We start from the raw sequence: 26,561 nt of genomic DNA on the forward strand, positions 1-26,561 counted from the left end.
ATATTTATTACAATTATCTTAGCCATATTCTACTGTTATATACTAAATGTGCGTGGGAAGGATTGTAGGGTAGCATTGATAGGTTTCCTGTCTAAGAGGAACCATATAGAGATCTGATGGAGAGAACATTATTGCACAACACTTAGAGTTTAGAGCTATTTTTGGACAAAATTAGTAGTCTTGGTAGCCCAAGAGTCTTCCTTGGCAAGGGGGTATATATTTTGGAGGGAAATTAAACTTAACATATTAGAACTGGAAGAGCAAATCATAGTAAAATTTACCATTACTCATCAGTATCAAGTTCTCTTTTCCTGCCTTGACTTACAGGAACTGCACTTCTTAACCTCCTTTCAGTGAGGTAAGGCCACATGACTGGTTCTGGCTAATAAAATGAATCACTTTCAAGCAGAGGCAGTGAAGATCCCCCAAGGATTTTTTTTTTATCTCATTATCCTACAACTGCAGCTATTATGTAGGAGTCCTTTTGTTGTGATGGATGGCCAAGACCCAGGAGGGCATAGGCTAGATAGATGAGAAATGCCACTGAGTTTCCTAAACCCACGGTGAACTTTTTATAAATAAAAAAAATTAGTCTTGTTTTGTGAAGCCCAAATGATTTGTGGTTATATGTTAAAGCAGCATATCCTAGCTCATGCTAACTAAAATAAGAACACTGCTGAAAATCTGTGACTTGAAGTTGTTTTCAATATTTCTAACTATGAATTTATATTTTTTCTTTAGTGAAGATATATGTCGTTTATTGTCAATTTGTCCTCCAAAGGCCAGTGTAGCTGCAGCATATTAAACATTAAAAGAGTGGTACAAGAGAGGTTCTAATTTAGGAAGTTTAGATTATAGAGCATTTTTTTTCAGTTATAGCAACATGGATTTTTTAAAGCAATATAAAGACATTGAAAAATATTAAGCAGAAGAGTGACATGATGTACATTTTATAAATATTCTGGGCCATATAAAGTTTAAAAACAGAAACAGAGGTAACAGTTTTATTTGATATTGTAGTTCTTCTAGAAAAAAAAGATGATTTAAACTGGAGTGGTCACAGTACAGTTTATGAGGTAAGACTGGACTGGACTCCACATGTATTTTGTAGATAGAAGTAATAGGACTTGCTCATTAGTGTAAAAGAAATGCACTAAAAACATATTTCTCTTGAAGGGAATATAATTTTTAGAGGAGTCAAGAGACTATACAAACTCTTCTGTATTTGCAAAGCTAGAAATTTGCTAAGATCTTGGGATTTATCCCTTGTAAATGTCAAGGGTCTTATGATATCTGCTTATTGTAGAAACTTGAAAAATACAGATGTACCCAAATGTCATTGAGAAGTGGGTATAAATTACGTCTATGTCACAATTCCATTTTTTTCTAAGCACTTCCAATTTCATCTTCTACTACATTTTCTTCCCCAGCACAGACAGAAACATAGACCTCCAAGTAGCCCCTGACCCAGGGCCCATTATCTCTGGGAACATCCAAATGGGTGCTTCCCACATCTCTTCAAAGATTCCTGTAGCTCTTCATCCTCTCTTATTTTGCCCCCACCTGTGAAATTATAGCCCCCACTGCCAACACACACATATACAAAATCTTCAGTCTCATGGCTGATGCTTCTCTAAATTTTGTCAAATAAGCACTAACATCCACAACAAGAGTTTTTTAAATGATAATTTAAATTTTCCATAGGATAAACATGTTTTTTGACTTTCTGCCACTTACATCTCATCTAAACTCTCAAGAGAGCAATCCATTTATAACTGGACCCTTACTACCCCATTTATGTTGTTACATCTAAACCCTATGGATTATATTTTTCCTTTATTTCTGTTCTTACTGCAATAATCAAGCCCACCATCATCTCTTTCTGAGACTACTCAAGCAGCCTCCTAACAGACATTTCTCCATTCAGTTTTGTTTACAACCAGTCAGCACTCCAGAATAAACCCACTGAAATGCTGACCTCTATCCCACAACTAGCTCCATTAAAATCTTCCTACACTGTGGATAGATCCTACGTTTCTCTATATGCTTCTAGGAACATTTAGGACTTGCCACTGCATACTTCTAAAGACTCACCTTTTTATTCTTTTCCCCTAAAACATACACCTGACAGTCTAATCTGAATACTATTCAGTTCCTTGAATGTGGCAGAGGTCTCTCATTTCAGGGCCTTCATATGTCCTGATCTTTCTTGTCTGCACATATTATAGCTCACATTTCTTTAGTATCTGAATCGTAATAGTTCTTCCTATATAAGTCTTTTGACTTTTTCCTAAGCTAGATCCTATGTTCCTAATATGTAGTTTCCAAATACCTTGCATTGCCCCATTGTACTATTTATCACATTTGCATTGTTATTGCTCTTTTTATCACCTGTAGACAATATTTGACTCCATGAAAACAGGGCATCTCCATTGCCTAGCACATAGTAGGCACTTAAGACAATTGCTTACTGAAATTAAATCATATTGCTAGATTCTTGTGCACTGACTCCTCACTTGCCAATTGTAAACAAGCCAGTAAGTTACTAAATATGTATGTTTTATGGAGAAGGCAAAATTATCTACCTTAGATACTAGTGGAGTATGTGTCCCCTCACCAAATTTCTCTGCTACACTGGGGAGCACATTGAAAACAACAACAACAACAACTATAAAAAGGGGTTAGAGGGGCGCCTGCATGGCTCAGTCAGTTAAGTGTCTGACTTGGCTCTGGTAGTGATCTCAGGGTTCTGGGATGGAGCTCTGCATCTGGCTCCCTGCTCAGCAGGGAGTCTGATTATCCCTCTGCCCCTCCTCCCATTCCTTCATTCTCCCTCTCTCAAATGAATAAAATCTTTAAAAAATAAGAAATAAAAAAGAAGAAAGAGCCCTAATATCTAATTAATTTGTTTGCTTGTAGTCCCCTGTACATATCTGGTAAATAGATTGAAAGCATAATTAGTTGGAGAGATCAATAGATGATACAGATCTAATTGACTAGATAAATGATAGTTATATTTGAAAGCATGACTGCATGTACAGTTTTTTTTTTATTTTTGTTTTTTGAACTTATTTTGTATTTTTTTGTTTTTCTTAACATCCGGTGAGCCTTTGCCATTTAATTAAAAATTGTTCTTAATGCCCAGATGATATTCAAATATATATGATGCACATTATTTATTTAGACTTTACATTCAGTAACATATATTATTTTCATTTTTCTCATATAAATAATCCCCTAGCAAATATTTCTGTCAAAATCTTTCCCTGAATCTGGATTTAATATTAATCTTTCACACTTTTATGCTTCTTTGCTCTGGTGCTTCATCTTTCTATGGGAACTTAGAAATCTTTTGGTGGATCTACACTGAGACCAGTTGTCAGAAGCCAATGCTCCCCTTAGCCAATTCGTCTCAGCAATGTCCTCCAGGGTGGTGTAGTAGCATCCGAGCTATTGAGTAAGACATCAATTAAGTGGAATTGTGTGAACTTGAAAATTCACTTAGATACCTTGAATCTTGGTTTCCTCATTTGTACGATGATAATCATCCTACTGTCTATCATACTCCTGCATAGCTATTATGTTTTAATTATTTGCCTCTATGTTTTATTGACCATTAAGGGAAGAAATACAAGTAAATTCACTTTAAATAATAATATTGCATGTATAAAAGTTATTGACAAGTTTTATTTTATTTTAAATGATTTTCATGCCCTTTGTATCAGTTGGGTTAAGTTCAGATGCTTGATTCATATACTGTGTGTTTGGATTGCATCCAAGGTCTGAGGCTTGGCATATAGGGGTCTTCTTAGCTTTACTCCAAGTTACAACTACAAACTCCTTTCGTGTTTATTTTTCTGCACCAGATGTACTTTCCTTCCCATGTTATATAAAACCTCAAGGTCCTTACAGCACATGGTGTCTTTCTACAAGCTTGTTCTACTTGGAATGTCATCTACTATTCCTTCTCCCCAGCTGGCAGATTGACACAAATCAAAGATTGAAAGGGATTGGCAAGTCATTTTCAAACAAGTTTATAAAGATACTGTGTGTACTGAGTGTACCATATATGTGACTTTTTGGAGTATATGTGTGTGTGAGTAAGCATGCATGCAAGTGTCTGTGTGTGTGCATGGATGCTTCATAACTGTGTGACAGAACATATATTTAGGATTAAAATAAAATGTGCTCTTTGCCCAGAGTTTCTAGTGTCAAACCTTTCAGCAGGTGAATTTCTAGTTAATGCAAAAATAAGGATGGGCCTGTGGTTCTCCTTAGGCTTTTACTCAGAAGGCAAATGGGTGATGGGTTACCTGAAGGCTACCTCACCTGCCCTGCCTATTGCTATGTAAAGCTGTCAGCTTCTATCAGGAGATGACCTCACACAGGAAGGTGCGGATGCTTCACTGTATTAGTTATAACAGTACATTGGAGAGGGAGAACAGACATGCATTATTGTAAGGAAAATTAACAACCAGGCGTCTAGAAGAGAAAGAATTGAAAATGACAGGCCAGTTTTAAGAGGCCTTTTGTTTGGGCTTACATTTTTCACCTAGAAATGGACACAATTACTGAAAATTAGAAATGAAGCTGGGCTTTATACAATGAAATGAGATAATTTCACAGCCAAAACAAGTGGGCTTACGTTGAAAGGAAAGCCATTAAAATATACCTAAGCAGTAAGTTAATGGGGGAGAAATTCAATTTGAAAATGAGAGAACATTTTCAGATAGAAAGGGCAGGCAGTGGAACAGTGTGCTTAATGAGGTACAGTAGATATATTCAAGTTTAATCTAGATAATTTTAGATAATTACAGAAAAAGCTTAGACCAGGATTTTTTTCTTACTTTTCACCCCACTGTTTGATGCCAAGTATTGGACTGGACTAGGGGAAAAAATACACTATCATCCTATTATCATTGTCCTGTATAAGTTCTATTTTCAAAAACTAAAAGTTCAAGGAATTTTTCTCCAGGTGATCAGATGTCAGCCCCATGAAAGAACTTTAATGCTCAGACAGGACCTTCTGTATTTTCATTGCTTCTGATCCTATACTTCTGTCCAGAGAGCAAGCTCCCCTTGGTGGTACTCCTTCTCTCTTCACATCACAGATTATAAGTCTAGACTAGGAAGTAATGTGCTGATGAGTAGACACTCTCTGATAGTCAAAGGCCACCTCTAGGGTGTTGATGGGATTTCCCAAGACTAAAAACCTCTCAAAGTTATGTTCTTTCTTTGTGGTGGTATTTGCCCTCATGTGATATCCTTTTAATAATTTTCTTCAAATCTTTACTCAGGAGGCATCTGCATGGTTCAGTCGATTAAGTATCTGCCTTTGGCTCAGGTCATGATGCCAGGATGCTTCTCCCTCTCCTTCTGCCTGCCACTCCCCCTGCTTCTATGTACTCAAATATCTCTGTCAAATAAACAAATAGAATCTTTAAAAAACACAGACAAATCTTTATTCAGGTTTTACATTTTGCTGCAGGTATTTGGTGAATGTTCATTAGCTCTTTGACAAGGTTGTAAGAGTATTTTTCTCCTCAGTACTAGGGCTGTATTGATTTATCATAATGAGGGGATATACCATGACATAGCTATGGGGCCAAAACCAGAAATGAGTACTTTACAGAAGGGAAGCAAGTCTCAACTTCCCTGTCTGCTAAGGCTTCAAACCTGTTGGCACATACTTTATGTCATCAGGCAGACATCTGGTGGGCATCTCAGGTTCATGACTTCTACTTATTTTTGCTCAGCACTGCTCATATTTCTGATGAAGGACTGTATGAACTAGGCTACTTGGGTTCTGCTAAGAAGCGCCTTATCAGCCTGTATGCTAGAGTATTCTACTCCATAGGGAACATTTAGTGAAATTGTTACGGATGCAGATTTAGGAGTGATATAAACCTGGCTTCAAATTCCTATTTAGCCATTTATTTCCTGAGTGTTCAGGTACTAGTTGCCTTATTTCTCCGTAGCACTTCATTTTCTTATCTTTTAAAACAAATGTAATAATGTAAACCAATTCTCAGGCTGTTAGGAAGAATAAACGCAAGAGTGTATGAACTGCTTTTAGGTATAGAGCATCACCCAGTTTAATTTTAACTGATAACTAGTAGATGACTTTGTGTCTCTGAGACTAAAGTGATACTACTACTATTATTATCATCTCAGATCAGAAATATTTAGGGAACCTAGTATTGTACATTCAAGTTTAGTCCAGCTCCAAAAATACATCTGGGGTATATATCAACATACCTAAGGTGATAACTCAATAGCTCATTGCTATTATCTCAGCATAAATATTACCTTTCTTGAGATATAGAATCAATTTCTGAGTGTGGCCACTGAAATGACAAGCCCCATATCTGGCATTTAAGTTAAGGCTCACATTCTAGAAAAATTCAGAAACAAAAACCAACTGGAAGTGACTCTCAAGGCACTAAACTAAGCCATAAATCCATTGAAGACCACCATGTACACCATGTGAATATGTTAATAATTTCTTAGGTGAAAACAACCATGCCATCTTTCTTTGTTATAACATAAAGGGGTAATTGGCAATACCAAACCAATTCTCATATATGTTAATAATTAAAACTAATTATAAATTATTACCAATTATAATTACTAATTATTATTACTGTTCCAACAGTGTGATAAGTTATTCTAGTTCTTCGCCATTAGAGATATATGTCTATAATAGTTTTTCCTTCAATTCCTCTTATTTTTGGAAAGTCAATATAAATGCTGCTGGGATCTCAGAAATTACTATCTGCTGGTCAAAATGCAGAAAATTGCTACTAAGTTTAGCTTATATAAATTCTATACCACACCTTTTATCCAAAAAAAAAAAAAAAATCTACATTCTCAGTGTTGTTGTTCCCTTGATGCTTACTTGTTTGTAAATGGAGATTTACCCAATAATGGGCAAGATAATGTAGGTTAAAGTTCTTTTTGCCTACTGATACTCCATTGGGAAACTTCAGGAGCAGCAGCGATCTGCAACTAGCTTTTACAGGTAAAAAGTATGACTTTATCTCTTAACAGATCAAGAAAATTCAGAAGAGAATCAGGCAAGAAGACAATGCTCTGGATCAAATGAACAGAACAGTAGGATCAGATGACAATAGATCTTCTTATTACATTTGGATTTTCTGGTCTTACATTTTGGCGAATGAAGACCCAAGTGAATTTTCTTTGATACAGAAATCTTGAGGACACAGTGGAGCTTAATGTGAAAATGCTTTCTATTGGTCAAATGCCTTTCTTTGAAAAACATGGTGGAAAATATGGCTAAGTATGCTTACAAGTTCTAGAAGTGGAACAGCCCCACTCTACCCCACTCCCATCCTGGTATTTCCATCAATATAAAGGAATCCCCACCAGCATAATACTCAGGGCGATTCTTTGGCCCTTCCATAAATTATCCCTCATGAGGAGAAACAGATTTATATTACTATCAAATTTGAAAGAGGGAATACAATGGGGTGCCTACGTGGTTCAGTAGGTGAAGCATCCAACTCTTGGATTCAGCTCAGGTCATGATCTTGGAGTCATGGAATTGAGCCCTTATCAGGTTCTGCCTTCAGCAGAGAGTCTGCTTGGGATTCTCTCCCTCACTCTCCCTCTGCTTCTCCCTCTACTCATGCTTGCATGCTCTCTCTCTCTCTCTGTAAAATAATAATAATAAAAAAGAAAGAATACAGTGTGTACGGACCACCTCTTTTCTCTCTCCTATCTGTGGGAAGTTGGCAATTGCTCTACTTTGTCTTGAGGTTTACAGTCATGGATCCTGCTTCCTTCAGTGGTAAGTTCTATGAGTTTATTGTATTCTCAGATCCCCACATCAGATTTGAAAGCTTTGTGTGTGGAGAAATCCTAAGAAATCAAGGCACATGGTATCTTGTCTCCAGGATTTCCTTTAAGACTCATTAATACCCAGTTTCAAATATGCTTGGTAGCCTCTGTTTTGTTTCTCAGTCAGATCTTTAGGTTACTAAGAGATTTTTTTTAAAGCTTTGAGATTGTAACTACTATCTTTAACTAGAACTGAGACAAAACCAATTAAAAATATCAACATACTCTTAAAATTAAACTCTTTATTAGTTGATAACTATGCTTGTGGAAATTCAAATGGTAGTCCTATGTACTAAAATATGATAAACTTAATTAATGAGCAGACAAATAGAAATGGAGGCTCCAGCCAGGTTCAAATGTATAACCTTCCTGGGATAGAAGTAGAAAAGAGCTAATCAGAGATACTTGAACTACCTCTTCAATTATTATTATTCAAGAAAGCTTATACTTTAGGTGACCTAATCTTGAGAATTAGCAGGTTATAGAAAAAGTGTTGGGTGTAGGAAACTGGTAGAGAAACTGAAGAATTCACTTTATGTGAATAGGAAATGGTGTTTTAAGAAAAATCTCTTTGAAAATGACTGAGTAGAATCTAGGAGAACAAGCTAAAAGAGAAAAGATATATACTTCAAAGAATTCAAGGTTTCAGAGACTGTGATTCAAATGAAAGGAAAGAAATATACTTGGGATATGATATACCAAGATTTAACTACTTTTAAGGTTTTGGCTAGACAAAGGGGAAATACATTGATTGATAACCAGGCTAGAAAACATGACCATGGATTGGGAAACCTAATGGAATATAGTGAAGATAAGAGCTCAGACAGCCATAATCCCCCTGGAATGGAGCTAGGACTCAAAAACTATGGACAAATGGCATTTCAATGCCATCTAAAAGCTAGTGGGAAACTGTCTTATTTGAAGATTGTGATGATCATAACAATAGCTTATAAACTATTTCCACAAATGTAATAGGGTGTAACTATCAGTACTGGTATAAAATGCTCAAATTATGGTTGATTGAGTTTTAAGGTAAATTGATTATTATAAGTAGAAACACAAATGTTAACTATTCTTTCAAGGAATATGTTGTGGAAATTATGTAAAATAAACAATCTAAGGCAAGATAAATGAACAATATAAATGAGGGGAAGACAGGCAGATCTCAAAGGTAGAATCCAGACCTGGACTAGATTTGTGGTTGAAAGAGGAATTACTTAGATATGAACAGCCTACTCAGAAGAATGAAAGCAGATATGTTTTAAGAGAATTGGAAATGAAAAGAAACACATTTATTTTCTTTAAAAAAATTTAGGGGTGCGTGGGTGGCTCAGTGGTTGAGTATCTGCCTTTTGGTCAGGACATGCTCCCAGGGTCTGGGAATAGAGTCCTGCATTGGGCTTCCTGCAAGGAGTCTGGTTCTCTCTCTGCCTGTGTCTATGCCTCTCTCTGTGTGTCTCTCATGAATAAATAAATAAAACCTTTAAATAAAATATTACAATTTATTGATTTGAGAGCAAGAGACGTGGAGATCATGACCTGAGCCAAAGGAAGGCAGATGCTTAACCATCTGAGCCACCCAGGTACCTCATACACATTTCTTACTATCGAGGATCCCAGTGGGGCCTGGGCATACATTATTTTTTTAAAAAATGGAAAAGACCATTCCACAGAGAAAATTAAGTGCAACTGTCTTCCCTCAAATCTAAACAATTAACACATTTATACATCCAAGGAATATTGTGAGGGCAACATGCAAGTTGGAAAAACAGAATTAGGTTGATAGATGTTTAGGGATATCAGGAAATCGAAAACACCCATATATGACTTAGATGTTTAGGGATATCGGGAAATTGGAGACACCCATATATGACTGAATAAGGTCAAGCACTATTTGGAGAGCAAATAACTGGAGTTGCCCATATTATAAATCACTGTATTTTGCCAGTAGGATTGCTTATCATCAGTATAAACACTCCCACTGTCAGGATAAAACAGCATTGGTAGAAATGTTTTAGACTCAAATATCTGATACTCAGAGTATCAAAAGATAACTTGAAATTAGGAAAAAAAAAAAAAACAAACCCAGTCACTCCCAATAATAGTAGGATCAATGATAGGGAGGCTCATTACTCTCCATTCTGATACTTGGCTAGGGCCAGAGTATGGGCAACTGAAGGAATCCTCAGAAATCAACTTTTGATATTGTGTATTCATTTAGCAGGATTACATCTTCCCTCCTGGAGAAGGAGAACTTGAGAAAATGTCCTTCTTTTTCTTTTTTTCCTCCTCATCTCCCTGGTCTTCCTTCTTTACATCTCTTTTTAAGGGAACACATAATTGTGTCACTTCTTGCTTTCAAGAAGAAATATAATGTAAGAAATGGGAACAGGGAATTTCGTTTAATTTTAATATTTTCTTTTTTAGATTGACTAGAAAATCACATATTTTAATTTATTTTGGGGGCTTTGTATATTATTTTATTCTGAAAAATATAACAGTGGAAAGTGATTTGTATTCAAATTGAGCCTTAACTTTATTGGAATTTACATCAACCATGATGTTGTCATTTGGTCCTATTGTGGAATCAATGATAGACTGCTTTGGACAAATTAGCTTGAAATACTTTGGGATGGAAAATTAGAAAATTCTGACATGAGATGCAGTATGGATCTAGAACAGATTTGGTAAATGTGCTTTTGTTATCTATTTTAGACTTTTGGGTTGCAAAATCTCTGTTATCTACTAAGTATTTCCAGGAAGATAATTAAGGAGAATAGTTGGTTCTATTGGAAAAGTGGCCTTGATGAGTAGAGCAGTAATGTTGATCCTCTCCATGGTGGAAGAATAACCATATTTTTGGTTGACCGTAAGCTTAGCAGCTAGGCCCAGAGACAGAAAGACATAGAATATTTGAAGGATACTTCCTCTCAAGCTGATATTTCTTACATATGGTTAAAAACCTGTTATTGTAGCAATTCTCGGCTTTACTATCTCCAAACACAGATGGAATAAATCATTATATTGGTGAGTTTTAGAGAGGAACTAGATTCAGGTAGCCAGCCCCTTTTATCCTCTTACTGAGGGACATGCTGACTAGAGAATATACTTGCATCTCATTGCTTTTGGTTGTGCATACAGCACAGAGAAAGTGGAGTCTTTTTCATGAAGATAGGAGTGGGGATGCAGTTCTTGGGAAAACATTCAATTTAGGGAATTGTCAATAGCAAGACGTTATAGAAAGTCACGTTCTTCTTGAAGAGCATCTCTGCTCATGTTGGAACTTCATGAGGAACTATGCCTAATTAACAAAATGATGATGTAATGGGAAAGCATTGGTGACTGACTGATATAGGTGCTACTAACTCCATAGCTTTAAAGGCAATACTAAAGTCAGGAGCTCAAACAGAAACACAGATGACATCTCAGTGCTGGGGCCGGCATTCAAAAATCTTTAAAATGATCCAACAGGACTGAGGCGATAGTTATAAGTGCTGAGTGTAATGGTGGGCATGTTAAATATATGGCCAAGTGATTTTAAGCATTCTATCTTAGAAACATATTCCATCCTTAAGAAATCCGACTTAAAGAAAATAGACTAAGCAAAAAGCCCAGGGTCCCTTCACTGGCATGTTCTATGAAAGTCAGGCAAGTGAGGCTGCCATCAGAACTCATTCTTGAAGCTTATGAGTCTCTAGTCAGAGTCTATGAGTAGTATTAACTTACTGAAATGACCACTATTTTCAGAGGAATATGATTTTAATGTACTTACTAGTTGTCTTTTCATCATATCAAAAAGTGGTACCATCTATAGAGACCTGAGCAGTCATTCAAAGTACTTGGATCAGAGCCAAGACAAAGCAAATTATATATGTGTGATTTTATGTTACTAAGTAATCAATATGATAGAATTAGTCATGGGGCATCTGGGTGGCTTATTTGGTTAAGCATCTGCATTATGCTCAGGTCATAATCTCAGGGTCCTGGGGTAAAGCCCAGGCATGGGGCTCCCTACTCAGTGGGGAGTCTTCTTCTACCTCTCTCTCTGTCCCTCCTCCCACTTATATGTCCTTTCTCTCTCTTTCTTTCTGTCAAATAAATAAAATCTTTTTTAAAAAAAAGGAATTAGTTATGATTACAAATTTTTAAAGGCCTTTAGACAATGCGGTGATATAGAAGTTTGACTTCTGATAGTATAAAAATTATCTGCTTTGCTTAATTCAGTAAAATCTATACATATTTTACAGATGTTTTTATATTTAAAAAATACATTAGCTTATATTTAATAAATTACCACAACAGATTGTATTTTTATAATAAATCAATAATAAATTCACATTGAAGACAACATGAGAAACTGAAAATATTTGATTCTATAGCCAGCCAGTTTAGCAGCTTTCTTTAGTAACTTATTCAAAAAGTGACAACTAAAAGATTAATTTGCAAGCTGTTTTTTTCAATCTCTAAATGATTTCTAAGTTTATAATTAATGAGCCTAAAGAAATAACCTTTTTTTCCAGTATCAGTAGATGTGTAAAACATTAAAACATCAATCATTTAATTTATCATGTTTTCACTTTATGTTTCATAGATCACTGATGAGATTCTCTAACTTAATTTTTAGCAAATATGTATCAAATTATGCCCAGAATAAATTCCAGAACTTATAGAAGAATATGTGTCAATGTCATAACTTCCTCATCCATATCTGATTGTTCTCCATCCTTAACAATATCCAATTCATTTTTCCTAAGGAAATCCATTCCCAGGAGAGGTCAGAACTTGACCTCTATGACAAACTTGATAGTGGAGTGCGATATCTTTCACATTTGCATTTTGTTATTAACAACCAATTCATTTCAACACCTATACTTTACAGATTAATAAATGAAAAGGCTTTGATTAATAATTAATGACATTTTCTTTATTTGCTGAAGACTAAAATTCAGTGAGATGGGATTTTTTTCTTAATCTTTTTAACAATATATAGCAAAATTCTCTGAGTTCCATTATATTGTACTCCTATGATATTCTAGGGCTACATATGTCTTATAGTCAAAATATTTTGAATAAGTTAATCAAAATTATCCAATTTTTATTAAGCCACCACTTCACAAAACAGTGTAAGATATAGAAATGGAAACTATGTGGGATTCTTTTTTCCCCCCTCAGGTATTTCTTCAAGTAATATATCCTGATTTACTATATTCCTTCCATTAATTTATATGTTCAAGAAACAGTTACTGAGCTCTTACCATGTGTCAGCATCACTCCAGGATCTGAAGATTGAGCAGTATTGAAAATTCTGTTTTTGTCCCTTGTGCTCCTCAAATCCAGAAGACAGACAGGAAATAAGCAATAGATCATTTAGTTTGAAATAACTTAAACAAATAATGTTCTTTAAAATGAAATATATCTGAAATTACATTTATTTGTATGGTTTTTGTGTTTGTAAGTTCTGAATATGTATCTAACGGATGGATCAAAACCTGTTTTTCTTTTTTTTTTTTCTTTCTTTTTTTTTTTCAAGACTTTATTCATCCATGAGAGACACAGAGAGACAGGCAAGATATAGGCAGATGGAGAAGCAGGCCCCATGGAGGGAGCCCAACGTGGGACCCATCCCAGGACTCCAGGGCCACGCCCGGGCCCGTGCTCAAACACTGAGCCACCCAGTTGTCCCAAAACCTGTTTTTCTCAGTAGTAAAGCAATGGAAATAATTATTTAGCTTTCCAAGAAGACTACCCCAAAGGAGGAAGACTTTATAAGCTTCTTAAAGACAGTGATGACATTTGTGTGGTTCATCAGGTATTCTGAGAACACAATAAAAGATTTTAGTACATAAAGTAAAAATTAAATATTCTTTTGTGATTTAAAAAGTCCCATTGTTACATAAAATCTGTGCAAATTAGTATTTTAATTCTTGCTGACATTCTTATTGCCATCTCCTTGCTCATTCATTTCCCAGATCTTCTGGAAGATAATAATCGTATCGTATCATTATTTGTTTCCTAAAAGCCTCAAAATGTCTTCCCTTTCTCTATTTATAGCTGGTATCTTTCTTTCCTAGTTCACAGAGAAAACAAAATGCCTTCAAAAAGGCATTTCACAAGTCTCTGTTTTTACATCTGGCCACCTATCTACAGCTATGTTTTAATGATCTTTCTTCTCTGGTGTTACAAATAAATTCCTTCTGCTACTAACAGAAGTTCATCAACTTCCACGTGAGATTTCATGACTTTTCCTCATTCTAGGATACTGATTCAGGGTCTGCTTTCTCTTGTACCATTAAACTTTCTCTTATTACTGTGCATCTCCCATCAGCACACACACATCCTATTCTCTTTATCCTATTTCTCTCTTGCTTTGCTTTTTTCTTTCCTTTTGAGCAAAACTCTTCACAAGTGTTGTCATCACTACTATTTATTTCTCCCCTCCCTGCATTCAGGATTTCACCTCCATATATCAGTCTTCCAAAAATATTCTTTTCAAAGTCACCAATGGCCTCTGCATTTCTAAATCAATAATTGGTTCTTGTGTCTTGTCTTACCTGGCCTATCAAAAACATCTAACAATTCATTACTATTTCCTCCTATAAACATGCTTTTCTCTGATTAATTTCTTAGTAACTACATCTTTTGTTTTCCTTCCCACCTCACTACCACTCCTTGGTTTCCTTGACTGGTTCTTCCCACATCCACAAACATTTAAACTTCAGTGGTCAGTTGTCTCATCATCTTTTTTTATTCTGCATTTACTTCCTTGGTAATCATTTCCAGTTACATAATTTTGAATACCTTTTCTTCACTGATGATCCCCAAGTATATTTCACTAGTCTGAACCTTATCACTGAATTCCAGACTTTTCTACACAACTGCCTACTTGATGTTACCACTTGGATTTATAATTGGCATTTCAAATTAACATGGCAAGAAATTGAATTATGAAGCTATCCATCCTCTCTGCTGTGAAATTTAAAGCTTTTATGCAGCCTTTCTTCTGGTTATTTGGTGACAACCTTATCTATTCATTTGTTCAGACCAAACCTTGGAATAATTCTTCACTCCACCCTTCTCCCTTCCATACCTTTATTCTACCCTCTTCTTCCTCACTGCATATGTTCCAACAGCAAATCAGTTATTTCTCCTTTCAAAATATATCCAAAATTTGACTCTTTCCTGACATCCTAACTACCCACCTTAACAAGCTACTATCATCTTTCCCTTGATAATGTCAAACTGCCAGTGTAGTACAATTCCACAAGCAATGTGTTCTACATTCCCACCACATTTGGTAGTGTCAGTCTTTTGTAGTAGATATGCAGTGACATTTTATTTTGAATTAATTTGCATTTTCCTGATTACTAATGAGTCTTCACACGTTTTCTTATTAGCCATTTGGTTATCTTCTTCTGTGGAGTTTTATTTTAAACTTTTTGCTAATACTTATTTGAAGACTTCTTTTAATATTTTCTGGACATAAAACTTTGTTGATAATGTGAGTTGTAAATATCTCCTACTCAGTGGCTTGATTTTTTTGTTCTCTTTATTGTAGCTTTTGGTGAAGGTAAGTTTTTGCTTTGGGTAGTCAAATTAATCTTTCTTTTATAGTTAGTGGTTTTCAATTTCATTCATTTTATTTTCCTACCCCAAGAGTATGATGGTATTCTCCTATATGATCTTCTGAAACTTGTGATTTTCACATATAGATATATAATCTACCAGAGTTTGATTTTGTGTGGACTCTGACAAAGAGACCAAACAGTAGTTGTTGTTGTTGTTGTTGTTGTTGTTGTATGGATATCCAGTCTCCCTTTGGAGTAATTTCCCTCTTGGGCTCTCTGTTCATTCTACTAAAATAGGCAGGTGAAAAACCTGTAAGTCATAAATGAAAATATGATAAATTTGACTTGGTATTATTAAAATAGCTACAGCATTACAGGTTTCATCCTGATATATATATATATCTCAAAACCAAGGTCAAAAGATAAGCAACAAACTGAGGAAAATATGCTTGCTGTATATTTTCTTGACCACAGGTTAAGTTTATTAAGATAAATAACATTTCTTTGAATCTGTATGAAAATGATGAGCAACACAACAAAAAAAAGAAAGAAAAAGAAGAAAGAAAGAAAGAAAGAAAGAAAGAAAGAAAGAAAGAAAGAGGAAAAGAGGAATAGAAAGTTTACCAGGAAATCAATGAAAAACAGTACATGAACATATAAAAACTTTTATTTTCTCTATTATTAAAAAATAAAATTTAGAACAATGAAATGCAATTTTATTGCTATCAGAATGGCAAAGGTTATTTATATATTAAAGTATTCTGTTACTGAGGATGAATGAAAACTGGTACTTTCACATTCTATTGGTGGGAGTGGAAATGTGTGATAATTTTTAAGATGTACATCTATACTGACTTATATATTCCACTTGTACATGTACTCATCAACTCATTTTATCCTCACAAAGCCCTATGAAGCTAGTACAATTATAATCACATTTTACTCATGAAGAAACTGAAACAAAAGTAAAGTAACTTTCCCAACATCAAAGCTAGTTTAAAAAGAAGAGGAAGAAGAAAAGAAAAGGGGGAGGGTGTCTGGGTGGTTCAGTCATTAAGCATTAAATGTCTGCCTTTGGCTTAGGTCATGATCCCAGGGTCCTGGGATGAAGCACTGAGTGGGGCTCCTTGCTCAGTGGGGAGTCTGCTTCTCCTTTTCCTTCTGCCATTGCTCCCCATGCTTGGTTCTCTCTGTCAACTAAATTAAAAAAAAAAAAAAAATAGGTCCAGTTTTATTCTAGGTAGTCTAACTCTGGACTCCAGGCTCTTAACCAAATTTTATTCCCTTACATGGATGTGTGAAAATTTTCATTATAGCAGCATTATCAACATTATAGCATTATGTTAGACATAGCATAAATAGCATAATATAGAGATTTAGTTACAATTTATTTTAAAGTATCTTGATGCAATGTAATACAAAGCAGTCATTAAAAAAAAATGCTATAAACCTTTAAGTACTAAGTGCTTAAGTAACAGGTACATAAGAACTCCCATATCACTTGTTAGCTTTTTGGTATGTCTTGGAAATCTGGAGTTAGAGGCAGATTTATTTTTCGTTATACTCTTGTCTGGTTTTAGCATTTTTACTATAGGCATTTGATGCAATTATGTATATATTTTTCAAGAAATAAGCAGTATAGTAATTCAAAACCTGATTCAGTAATGAGAAAATGTGATAAAAACAAATGATCAACTATGTCTGGACCATGTCCACCCTAAGGCCTGCACTAGACCTGCATGCTTTGTAAAGAAAGCTTTTCACTCATCTTTGCCTATGATCAATGTGGAATCCTAGGAACTTTGCCTAGAGCAGATTTGATATTAGAAATAGGGCTAAATGGAATTTAGCCCTTCAGTTAGTTATTAAGAGAAAAATATAAATGTAATTGTATCCACGACGTTTGGGAGGCAATTTGTGAAGTGATCCAAAGCTGTGGAGCTTCCTGCTGGGCTCCGTCATGCCTTCCAAGAACCCTAATAGTTCATTCCTCAGAAGGAATGTCAAGCTGCTAGTGCTGTCAACAGAGCAGATGCTCTGCTGACGTCTTTGGGGAACAGTGTCAAGTGACTGGAAAATGGATGCCAAAGATGAAATGAAAATTCTTATCCTCATCTCTAAATTTCATGTGCCCTATGACCTGGTGTCTGCTTATCTACCCTAGGCCTCAGTGTTAGTAGCATCCCAGCCAGGGAGACTCAAACATCTTACTACTGGAACACCAGAGGACTTAGTTTTCTCTCTTACTCTTTCACAAGATGTTCTCTTAAAGAATAGAATGTGTCTATTTAATTTGCTTTGTGAAAGTCTCTCCTCTTATTTGACAACTTCTACTTGGGAAATATTCTCTTTCCTTCAATGCATGCCTTAAAACTATTCTGTCCTTGCATCTGTTGTCTTATTTTTCAGTTTTTCTAATACTTACAATTTTTTTCCTAGAAAGCTTTTATTAAGATCCAAAGTATGCAGTAAAAATACAGAAATTTAACTTTTTCCCCCATGCTCTCTCATGCATTACTTTATTTGAATTAAAAAAAAAATCACAAGGGATCCCTGGGTGGCGCAGCGGTTTGGCGCCTGCCTTTGGCCCAGGGCGCGATCCTGGAGACCCGGGATCGAATCCCACGTCGGGCTCCCGGTGCATGGAGCCTGCTTCTCCCTCTGCCTGTGTCTCTGCCTCTCTCTCTCACTGTGTGCCTATCATAAATAAATAAATTAATTAATTTAAAAAAAAAAGAAAAAACCTTTAAAAAAAATCACAATGTTTTTTACCTTATAGAGAAAGAAAGTAAAATACATTAATTCAAAAAATCAGTCCAAAGTGTCACAACTTTGGACTGATTGGAGATGAAGATGGGCTGAGAGCTCTAGCTGGCTGTACTTTCCCATATGCTAAAGGCTCTGCTAGGTTCTCTATGATTGGTGTCTTCATCCTCATTAGAAAGTATAGTTTAGGTATGGGCAGCCCAGGTGGCTCAGCGGTTTAGTGTGGCCTTCAGCCCAGGGTATAATCCTGGAGACCCAGGATCAAGTCCCACGTCAGGCTCCCTGCATGGAGCCTGCTTCTCCCTCTGCCTGTGTCTGTTTCTCTCTCTCTCTCTGTCTCTCTCTCTCTCTTTCTGTCTCTCATGAATAAATAAAATCTTAAAAAAGAAGAAATTTGGTTTAGGTTTAAAAATTCAAAAAAACTGAAGTTATCAATGTAGTGCTTTCATACTGCAGAAAATGTGTAGAATTCTGGACTATAGAAAGATAATGGAATGGAAAGAGGAGGGAAGAGAATCATGAAGAAGAAGGGGAAAGAGAAGAATAGGAGGAAGAGGACCAGGAAGAAAGAGGAAACAAGAAAATTTTTAAAACTTATCAATCAAAGACAAACACTATTAACGTCTTCACTCTTATAGACATGCATTCTGCTTTGTTTTGTAAATTATTATGATCATATCATCTAAATCTTGATATTGTCACTTGGTAAAATCAGTTTTATAAGCTGATAGATAACTCTTAAATTTTCATTTTACATCTATATTCTTTTAAATAGATATCCCCATTTCTCTGTACAGGAGATTTATGATTAGCTTTCCCTTTGCTATTATAAATTCATAAAGAGAGTAAGTAATAAATGGTAGTTTTGGCCAGTGATAGAGGAGGAAAACCAACAGTATGATTCCTCAAAGTCAATTGAAGAAAGTATATCAAGAAGAAAAATAATTAGTAGTGCAAATACATCTGACAGGTGCTGACAGATAGTGACATTGTTTACTTTATAACTAGACAAACTTGTCTTTATCATGAACACAAATCACCAAAAGTCTCCCTAATATTGGCAGGAGAAAAAGACACAGACCTATGATAAAATTTCATAGTCACCATCACACACTTATATGTTTCTAATACCAGAAAATAGGCCTAGTGTCTACTTTCCATATCAAAGTTCATAGTTCTCAGAACATTTATTTCACATAAATTTTTATTGGAGCACAGGGGGAAAAAAGGACAGAACTGAAAATCATTTGGATTTCTATTTGTACAGCATGATTGATTGATATGTCACTCATTCATTGACATGTAATTCAATATAATTTTCCCTGGCAGCCACTAATTCCCTTTCTATCTCCTTGGATTTTGCCTATTCTAAACATTTCGTATAAATGAAGTCATATGATATGTGGCCTTTTACATCTGGCTTTGTTGATTTAGCATATTTTCAAGGTTTGTCCATGTTGTAGCATGTATCAATACTTCATTCTTTTTTAATGGCTGAATCATGTTCCATTATATTTACTCATCAGTTGATAGAATTTTGAATTGTTTCCAATATTTTGCTGTTGTAAGTAGGGTCATGATAAATATATGTGTTAATTTTTTGTATGTGATTATATGTTTTTATTTATCTTGGGTGTAGAATTAGGATTGGTGGAAATGGTGGACCATATGGCGACTCTATGTTTAACTTTTAGAAGGATAGTCACATTTATTTCCAAAGTGGCTATACCATTGTATGTTTCTGCCAGTCTTGTATGAAGATTCCAGCTTCTTTATTCCCTCAATACTTGTTACTGTCTGTGCTTTTTATTTTAGTCATCCTGACGGTGACAACTGGTTTTGACTTGTATTATCTTAACAATAAATGATATTGAGTAGCTTTTTTCATGCTTAATAGTATATATATGTATATATATATGTACATATATACTATTATATATTATAATGCTATAGTATTATATATTTATATAGATATAATATAGATATAATATATATATATATATATATAATATCTTCCCTTTATACTAGACTTTATCAGATACATGATTGGCAAATACTTTCTCTCATCCTATAGGTTGCCCCTCTATTTTCTTGATAGCATTCTTTGAAATACAAAGAGTTCTAATTTTGAAAAAAATCTAATTTATTTATCTTTTCTTTGGTTGCTTTTATGTTAGATGTCATAGCTAAGAAACAATTGTCCAACCCAAGGTCACAAAAATTTTCACCTCTTTTGTTCTAATAATTTTCTAGTTTTAGTTCATCCAACTGTTTCTTCAAGCCACTTTGAATTAATTTTTGTATAGTGTATGAAGTAGGATTCCAATTCCATCCTTTTGCATGTAAATATCCAGTTATCCCACCACCAATTTTTTAAAAAGATATTTCTCCCTATTGAATTGTCTTGGCATTCTTGTCAAAATCAATTGACCACAAATATATAGATTCATTTCTGGACTTCCAATTTTATCTGTATGTTTGATCTATATGCTCATCCTTAAGCTAGTATTACACTGCCTGATTACTATAGCTTTGTGAAGCTTTGCAACTAGTTTTGAAGTAAGGAATTATGAATCTTTCAATTCTGTTCTTTTAAAGATTGTTTTAACTATTAGTATTTGACTTTGTCAGCTCAAGAATAAAGACACATTGAAAGTATGACAATTGAGTCCCTTGAATTTTCATGTGAATTTTTGGATTAGCCTGAAAATTTCTGGAAAATCTCTAGCTGGGAAAATCTAATAAGAATTGGATATTCAATGTAGATCAATATGGGGAATATTGACATCTAACCCATGAACACAAGGTGTCTTTTCATTTACTCAGGACTTTGATTTCTTTCAACAAGTTTTGTAGTTTTCAGTGTAGTAGTCTTACATTGTTTTGTTAAGTGTACTCCTACATATGCTGGGTTTTTGGTACTATTGTAAATGAACTTATTTTCTTAATTTCATCTTGAACTGTTCTTTGCTACTGTGTAGAAATAAAATTGGCTCTTACAACAATGATTAATTACCAGAAACTAAGCAAAATTTCCCCTTATTCCTCAATTTTAAACTAAAAGTTCCATTTGCTTGAATATATATATATATATATATATATATATATATATATATAATCTTTGCTTAATTTCCTTCTAAAATGAAAATTCCTACCTAATATTATTGAATATTTGGCTCAATTGCTCACTAGAAAAGTGTTTATTTTACTTCACCTTCTGAATGATGGCAGAAAGATTAATCTTGTGTTATGAAAGAAATCTTCAATTTCAAATAAAGATTTGCTATTTTCTCTTGGCCACTTGTTTCTCATTTGAGGCCAATTCATATCCTAATTCCTACAGCTGCTGGAAACATTCACAGAGATGGAGATGAGAGATGGTTTGGACTAGGCTATGTGCGTGTGTGCATAGGCAAATCTATGATGATCTTCTATTTGAATATTAATAACAATTGTCAACCTGAAATGCTAACAGAATTTTTCCAGTAACTACTAGGAATATGGCTGACTTTGAGAAAAGAAAGACATTCCCTGTATCAATTTTTTGTTGAGAAAGTTTATTTAAGTAGTGCCAAGGTGAATAAATAAAGAATGCATCTCTTTTAACTCTAATACACAGCAACTCATTAATTTTTATGGATTACTGAGGGATGTTAAAATAAAATTTGTTTTCCTCTTCTAAGAAGCTACTGGAATTATTCTTTCTCAGCCTGCTTTTCTTATTCGTGTGTGTAGAGCATGATGGACTATTGAATCCTGACAACCTGTTGGATGAGATCCAACAATAACCAGTCAGATCAATGCAACCCAGACTGCCCTCATGGGACATGACAAGAAATTCGGCTGTTGTTTAGGATGCAATTACCTTGCTGGTTGCTGTAGAGAATGACCTCCTTTACTCTGGTATTTATTGAATCCAGACCTAATGTCTGGTCTCATTTCAAAGTCCCTGTCTGCAATGCCTATCCCAAGGCCAAGTACAGTAGACAGTGAACCACCATAGCTGCCAAGATTCAGTAGTTTGAAAAGTGTCTTTGCCAGGAGATTATCATGCCTGTTCCCGTTAGAATCAACATTGCTTTTTCTGGCTCATTTAATGTAAAATGCAATTCAGCTTCAAAGATAAGTACTTAATTCACAAATGGTTGACAGCAGTAGGATTATAGTGTAGGCTCTGAACTTAAAAATAGTTTGGGTCTGATTACAAGTATTTCTGTCCTACGAAAAATTTAACAGCATAGGAACTGAATAGAGGATATTAGTATTTGACTTTATCAGCTCAAGAATAAAGACACATTGAAAGTATGACAATTGAGTAATGGGATTTGGAACTAAACCCATGATCTTCTATTTCAGATTAAGAAACATTTTGAAGAAGTAATGTATAGGTTTCATTAAAATTTATGCTATGATTTATTTTATTAACTTCTACAGTGATTTATTAGATGTAATTGCAAAGAAGAGACAGTTCAGTTTTTCCCTATTTGGCTAGAAGTTAAGTACTCTTGAGTCTAAACTTGGGGGACATGTCCTTATTAAAATGGAACTCATAATTAACATTTCTGTGCATTTTCTATAATCCAAACATTCAAGAGGGAACATTTAAATGCCTAGCAATTAAAATGAAAACATTTTACTTTTACTGGCAGCCTTTTAACTTTTCAGTTCATCATATTTATAGTTATCATTATTAGACATCTGGAAAAATATAGTTATGCTTGCTATTTATATTACCAACTAAAGACTTTGAATCACTTTGTAGACATGATCTCATTAACGCTCTCTACATCTCTGTGAGGTAAGTGCAATTATCTTCATTTTATTGAGTTTAAATTACTTTCTAAGGTGTCAAAGAAAATTGTGGCAGGATATGGAGAAAAAAAACAAGGTCTCTTAGTGTCCACTCTAATGGTAAATCCTGTTCAATAAAATCAGAAAGAAATGAATCTAGTTTTAAGTGCATGAGGCTTAATTTTCTACAAATAGTCATTTGATGTAGCTATATGAGACATAACATTTTGTAGTTTTGCCATTTCCAGTATAATTTATCAGCATGACCCATATTCTAATGCATTTGACAAACCAATATTTTATGCAATGACACTTTCCTAAGTTTTTCAGAAGAAAGTTTTATAAAGAAGTGGAACTGAAACTTTCTCTGAATGTTGATTTTACTTATTAAAGAAATTGTCATTTCCTTTCTAATTGTTCCTACTTTTTAAAATCTTCACCATCCACGGCCACATTTGTCATCTAGGCTTGGCTTTTAGGTAGTTGTTTAAAATGAATTCCTCTTTATATTTTGGGTAAAGCATAAGAGCTTGCCAGTGTTCATCTTGTTGGTTTACTGAATTGTTATGGAATTGTTTTCTCTTACTCTAAATGCTTCCCACTTTTAGACTTTTATCAATGCTAAACATTTAGGCTAGCGTTTTCTGCTCCAATGTTGCTTCCAAAAATAATAACAGACATTGTAGCCAATTATATGTTGTTTCTTTTACACTATAAACATTAGCCCTCACATATATGGTCAGTTGACTTTCAACAAGGGTACTGAGACCATTTAATGTGACAGAATAGTCCCTTCAACAAATGATATTGGCCAAACTGGGTATTCATATGCAGAAAAATGAATTTGGATCCTTACTTGGCGCAACATGGGAAAAGTAACTTGAAATGAATTGAAGACTTTCAAAAGATTATAGAGGAAAATACAGAGGAAAATTTCATGATCTTCCACTTGGTAGTGGTTTCTTAAATAAGACACCAAAAACTTAGATAACAAAAGAAAAACGATGAATAAATTGATCTTCATCAAAATTAAACATGTTTGTCTATTAAAAAGCATTATCAACATAGTGGAAAGACTACAGAATGGAAGAAAATAAATCATATTTGGTAAAGGTTTAAGATCCATATTATATCAAGTACTACTATGACCCCAAAATCAAAAGACAACCCAATTAAAAAGGGAAAAAACTTAAACTGATATTTCTCCAAAGAAGGTATTCAAGTGGAAAAGTACATAAAAAAGATACTCAACATCATTAGTTATTAGGAAATGCAAATACAAACCACAATGAGGTACCACTTCACATCTACTAGGATGACAATAACAACAACAACAATGGAAGCTGCGGACAAATTGGAATTCTCCTGGGTGTGTGTGTGGGAAAGTAAACTGGGATAGCTACTATGGAAAAATCAGTTCCTCAAAAAACTAAACATAGAGTCACCATATGACTCAATAATTGCAGTTCTAGGTTATATTCCTTAAATAATTGGGAAAAGGACTCAAAAGCTTGTACTCCAGTGTTCATGGAAACATTATTCACAGTAGCCAAAAGGTGGAAATAATTCAAATGTCCATCAATAGATAAATCAAAGTAAATGGCTTATAACACCACAAATGTGGTATTATATAACAGAACAAAATAGATTAGTTTTCAGTCATAAAAATGACTACTATAACATGGAAGCATGCTATAACATGGATGAAGTTAAAAACATGCTAAATGAAATAAGCCAGATAAAAGGACAAATATTTTATGATTCTACTTATATAAAATATGTAAAATTCACAAATTTATGGAGACAGAAAGTGGATTACAGGTTATCAGGGGACAAAGGGAGGGAAGAATGGGGAGTCATTGATTAATGAGTATAGGGTAGTTTTGGAAATGGTGTTTTGACTGATTTTGGAAATAGTCATATGATGGCTGCACAACATTGTGAATGTAATTAATGCCAATGAATTGTATACTTATAAATGGTTAAAAGAGGAAATTTTATGATATATATATTTTACCCTCCCCCCCAAAATAATAAAACTTACCCTTAGCTGTCAACCTAAGCTACACAAGGTCTATTCAAGTGAACAACAAATACTTAGTTGTTCTAAAATGGAAAGCTCTTGACTTGCTTTTATAGTTAAAATAATACAGAAAGGGTTGAAAATTTCTCTCTTATTTCAACCCCCTTTAATAAACTTTTAATAGTTTCAGAAAACAAACATTCTGTTAGTGTATTTGGAATCTCTTCAGCCAAATGTGTGTTGTATATCAGTAGAAATAGTTACATTTCATTTTAAATGAAAATCTGAAGTTCTAGGAATAATGTACATAGATTTTAATATATACATTTGGGGTAACTGTATTGGTTGCCCAGAGAGCCTATTAAATTCTTTGTTGAATCTATTCAGATTAGGTAAAGATGTATTATGGCTATATTAACAGTATTTATTATATGATATATATTCAGATTAGGTAAAGATGTATTATGGCTATGTTAACAGTATTTAGTATATGATATACATCCACAAAAGGCATACTTTCCAGCTTGCAAGGCAAAAGGCTACTGCACAAATACAAATTTAAGAAAACCTTCTCCTATTAAAACATGATGTTCATAGTAAAACATCTTCACGATGAAAAATAAAACAACTATGTAAATTTATATATGATTTGATTATAAAAACAAGCATTTGGCTATCAGTAGGGGAAAGTCCTGCTTTTTTTTTTTCCAAATAAATAATTAGCAAATACCTAGCATAGTTTATTTTGAACATTTTTTATGGCTAATTGGCATAAAATTAAATATTCCAAAACTCCCATATGTGTGTGTCTATATAGATAGATAGATGATAGATGATAGATAAATAGATGATAGATGATAGATAGGTAGATAGATAGATAGATGATACACACCAAGGGACAGTTTTCAGAAAACAATTACTAATACTTCTTTATGTGAAGTACTCACATGGATATATCTTTCATGATCTATTTCTCTCTGCTTTATTTTAAAAAATGATGTCACAGCTTTGAGCCATTAATGGGTCATGACTAACAGCAAGAAAACACTGAAAAAGTGAATTTCTGAAAAGAATTCATGGCATGAAGGTCAATAGGAGGTGTATTTAATGGGTAGCTGTACTTTTTCATTCCTGTTGTTAGATGACAACCCGAACTATAATGATCAACTGAGCTGTTCTTTGTATCTATATGGTTTTTTTTGCCAAGGAAAGATGAGCTTAGATTCCTAGAAACATTTCCATTATTGTGGAAAGTAAAAGTATTGTTCTAACTGGCATTTTAATTAAATAAAGGAAAATGTTTTTTTAAGAAAATACCTTGAAAAGTACTATGGTGAGGCCTGGATATTGTTAGCTGGCACTGAAAGCTTCAAAGAAAGAATAAAACTCCTCCCTCCCTCTGTCCTTTCCCTTTGTCTGTCTCTCCTTTACTTCTTCCACAGAGATAAACTATTAAAGCAGTTCCTCTTTCTCTTGCCTTGCCACGATGTCTAGGACTTCCAGTCAGTATTAGACAAAAGATCATGGGAGCTGACATTTTTGCCTACTTTCCAATC

General features: G+C 34.4%; 1 pseudogene; it reads right to left on the reverse strand.

Annotated features, from left to right (window-relative positions):
* The window catches only part of LOC121491885, a 38,093-nt pseudogene extending 14,649 nt beyond the window's left edge, over positions 1–23,444 (reverse strand).
* Positions 23,445–26,561: the final 3,117 nt, after the last annotated feature.

Source organism: Vulpes lagopus, chromosome 5 (genome assembly GCF_018345385.1).
Source record: "Vulpes lagopus strain Blue_001 chromosome 5, ASM1834538v1, whole genome shotgun sequence".
In the NCBI taxonomy this organism is placed as follows: Eukaryota; Metazoa; Chordata; class Mammalia; order Carnivora; family Canidae; genus Vulpes; species Vulpes lagopus.